This window comes from Nicotiana tabacum, chromosome 7 (genome assembly GCF_000715075.1).
Source record: "Nicotiana tabacum cultivar K326 chromosome 7, ASM71507v2, whole genome shotgun sequence".
Classification (NCBI taxonomy): domain Eukaryota; kingdom Viridiplantae; phylum Streptophyta; class Magnoliopsida; order Solanales; family Solanaceae; genus Nicotiana; species Nicotiana tabacum.
This window is the reverse complement of record NC_134086.1, coordinates 179464835-179469157: the sequence shown is the minus strand read 5'-3', so window position 1 is coordinate 179469157 and position 4323 is coordinate 179464835.

The following is a 4323-nucleotide window of genomic DNA, read 5'->3' as shown; positions in this document are numbered from 1 at the left end:
AACAGCAAGTTGTAAGATACCGTGGCGTCCAACACCTAGAATTCCATGGTAAATAGGACCGGACCAATGGTTAATTCAAGTACAACATCCCCCACAGTGGCGGTTCCGTTTCCGTCAAACCCCCGGACACAGATGCTATTCTCCCGGATTCTTCCACGGTCAATCTTTAACTGGTCCAGGGTGGATAATGGACAAATATTGGTGCTTGAGCCGTTATCCACCAGTACTCGGGTTACCACCGAGTCTTCACATTTGACAGCTAGGTATAGAGCTTTATTGTGCTCCGTTCCTTCCACCGGCAGGTCATCATCTGAGAATGTCACTCTGTTCACCTCGAAAATCTTGCTGGCAATGGTTTCCAGGTGGTTTACAGAAATCTCACTGGGTACATGGGCCTCGTTCAATATTTTTAACAGGGCCCGACGATGTTCCTCGGAATGGAGGAGTAATGACAATAGTGAGATCTGGGCAGGTGTTTTTCTCAGCTGCTCAACCACAGAATAGTCTTGTACTTTCATCTTCCTCAAGAAGTCTTCAGCCTCTTCTTCTGACATTGGCTTCTTGGTTGCCACTGGGTTGGTTTTTCTTAACTCCACCGGAGCAAAACATCGACCTGATCGAGTCAGCCCTTGCGCTTCACAACTGACTTCTTCCACCTGTTTTCCTTGGTACGTCACCACTGCTTTTTCATATTTTCAGGGCACAGCCCTGCTGTCAAGCATTGGCAGTTGGACCACCGGCTTTATGGTCACCCGTTCTCCACATACCCCTTTCAACATGACTGCCGGTGTGGGCAGGATCCCTGGTATTACCAACTTGCTTGGCTCGGGTTTGCTTGCTATGACAGACGGGCTCTTCCCCCATATTACTACCGGCTTGACGCCTTCTCCCTGCGACTGTACATTTGTTCCTCCACTGGTTAAGACTTCTTTTGGGGCAGCTTGGATCATCATCACTGTTTGTGAGGGTTTTCTTAATTCTCCTCCCTCACACACCAACTCAATCATGTGAGTTTCGTGGTGCGCTGGCAGTGGGTTTTGGTTGATGTTAGGAGCCTCCGGTGTCTGGACCTCGATCTTATTGGTGTCAATAAGATCCTGTATGGCATGCCTTAACTTCCAGCACTTCTCGGTATCGTGCCCGAGCATCCCTGAACAGTATTCACAACTGATTGAACGATCTAAATTCTGAGGCGGGGGATTTGGTTCCCGAGTATGGACAGGACTAACCAAACCCAATTGCCGCAGCTTGTGGAACACAGCGGTATAGGTTTCTCCCAATTCGGTGAAGGTTCTTTGCTTCCGCAACCTGTCATTTCTGGCATCTGGATTTCCCCGGAAACCTGCCCCTGAAGGATTTCTATATGCCCTTGGTGGAGGGTAAGTGTTTTGTGGTGGTGCATATATGTTCTGGGGAGCCGGTGCGCGCCATTGTGGGCGAACCGGAGGCTGAGTGTATACCTGGGCTTGGTGTACGGAACAATGTGGTTCTCGAGGTGGATAGAAATTTTGTGGTGGGTTGTATGGGTAGTTTGACCTGTGAGGCCTGGGTTGGTTGTAGTGCGGCCTGCCAGCCCTGGACCAACTGCCTGCCTCGATCGTGGCAACCTCTTCTTTCTTTCTTCTTAGCGCACCTCCCGTGCCACTTTGAATAGCCTGGGTTGTAGCCTTAAGTGCCGAATAGTTTAAGATCTTGTCCGACCTCAAACCTTCTTCTATCATGACCCCTATTTTGACCACCTCGTTGAAAGATTTTCCAACCGTTGTCACCAAGTGACCAAAGTAGGTTGGATCCAATTCTGCAAAAAGTAGTCTACCATCTCTCCCTCTCTCATGGGAGGATCGACCCTAGCTGCTTGTTCTCTCCAGCGGAACCCGAACTCGCGAAAACTTTCCCCGGGTTTCTTCCCAGTTCTCAATAACGTGAGACGGTCAGGGACTATCTCCAGGTTGTACTGGAAATGACCTGTAAAAGCCTGCGCCAGATCATCCCATGTGTACCACCTGCTGAAATCTTGCCTGGTATACCATTCCAGTGCAGATCCACTCAGACTTTGGCCGAAATAAGCTATCAAAAGCTCATCCTTGCCTCCTGCCCCTCTCATTTTGCTACAGAATCCCCGCAAATGTGCCATGGGATCACCGTGCCCTTCATATAAATCAAACTTGGGCATCTTGAACCCAGCCGGGAGTTGGACATCTGGGAAAAGGCACAGATCTTTGTATGCCACGCTGACTTGATTGTCCAGCCCGTGCAAGTTCCTGAAGGATTGCTCCAGGCTTTTGAACTTTCTTAACACTTCATCCTGTTCAGGGGCCTTAACCGGCTTCTCAACCTCTGCCGGTACTTCCAAATGGGGATTGTAAGCCTGTGGTTCGGGTGCATGGAATGTAGGCTCAGGGGATAGTATTGTGTATCGTGAGCCTGAAACAATGGCTCACTGGTCGTTCGCTGCAAAGGGGCTGATGCAGGTCCCACAAAAATGGGAATATTGGGTGTTGGGAGAGGTTGATGGGGTGGTGGAGCTTGGGAATCATGAGGGCTTCTTTCTTGATGATAGAGGGGATTTGGGCGGCTTGTGGAAGGGCCAGAGTGAGGGTACTCCGGCATGTGTCCCAGTGTCTCAGGGCTCTTTTGCGTTTTGGCCAGGGCTAGCTGCATTGCATGCATCTCTAGTCCCATCCTTTCAATCTTTTCCATTGCCTCTTTTAGCAACTGGCTCATCGGCCTTTCTTCCTCATTACTATTCTCAGAAGTAGTCATGCTTGTTGCTACCGGTCCTTTGGATCTGGTTTGGTATGAATGTGTTGCCAGAATTCTTTAACAACTAACTGTCTGGTATCAGACAACAACAAACTTTGTTAGTGTTAGAGCTTAACAGATTTGATCATAACACATAGAGGATGCAATGTACCTAGGCAATTAACCGTTTCTACATGCTTTGCTTCAAACCACATGCGTCATCCCGGTTTGATCATTCGTCTCTTTAAAGTATTTTGCGAAACCCTGCGTTTTATTTTATTTACATTTTTTTCTTTATTTATTAAAAGCGGTCAAATCTTATGGGGATTGCCTACGTATCACGTCCCCGCGTGAATCAGACCAGGCGTAGTTCTGCCTTAAAGCAAAAAAAAACACACAATTCTTGTGAAATCATTAAGTTCATTCTCAAAATTTTGCTATTACAAATTACATCAAGCAAGGAATAGCAATAGTACAGACTCCACAGCTCTTAACCCGTTTTGACTAAAAGAAAGGAAAACAACATATGGAAAAGCGACAAAGCCAAATAAACAGGACTCAACCAAAGATTAATTTTCCAACTTAGGGACCCGCGAGGAATCATTCGGCCTTTCTGCGGCCCTTGGTGTGAGGTCCCTCTGCAGGTTTTTCAACTCATTCATGATTCGGTGGACGCAACCCATGATGGAAACAAGGAGGGTCTTTCGAGGCTTTTGCTCGCATGCTAGGCATCTCATGTAGATGTAACGCCCAATCTCGTCGATTTTTCCCCGGATGTTGTCCCTTTATGCGAACAAATGCCTTATCTGTTGGTTCTTCAATCCCAGTGTTTGCGCATTGTTGGCAAGCTGATCCTGGAACATCTCCATTTGCCTTTCCATTCTGGTCATTGCGTCGTAACATTGCCTTCTGTCGGCTTGGGCATCTCGTGTTTGCTTGAGGATCCTTTCTCGAAGAGAGGCATTCGTTTCCCTTAATGTCCCGATGCTCAGTTCATACTCCCTTATGATTCGTTGCAGGCGTTGCCTCCGAGCCATCGCACCCTTTGCCCACTTGGTTCGCAATTTTGCTGTGCTGGCCCTGGCTTTTTCCAAATCTTCCTGGCATTCCGCAATCTGATCCTTTAACCCTGCTATCAATCTTTTATCTGCCCGGCTTCTCAGCTGGCTATTAGCCTCTTTTTTCATTCTCCGGATCTGAGCTTTGAGGATCTCGCCTTTTCTGATTAACCTGCTCTTTTCTCCCTCGTGGGCGGCAGACTGTAATTGGCACTCAAACCTCATATCCTGAACTTGTTGCTTCAGTTTGCCTGCTTTGACAAGATATTCCTGCTCTTTGGCCAACCAGCCCCACTGTTCTTGTGAAGATTTGGCAAATTCTTGCAGGTGAGGTCTTTTGGTCGGTCTTCCAGATGATGTCTCCCCTTTGTACCAGGCCTGATACCCGGGCGAAACTTCCCCTTTTGCCCGATTCATTACACAAGTATTTGCTTCTAAGTATTGACATTGGCTCCAAATTTGACGAACCCTTGCTTCAGGAAACTGGCCGTCGGGACTGATCTCGATTACCTGGATGCTCAGA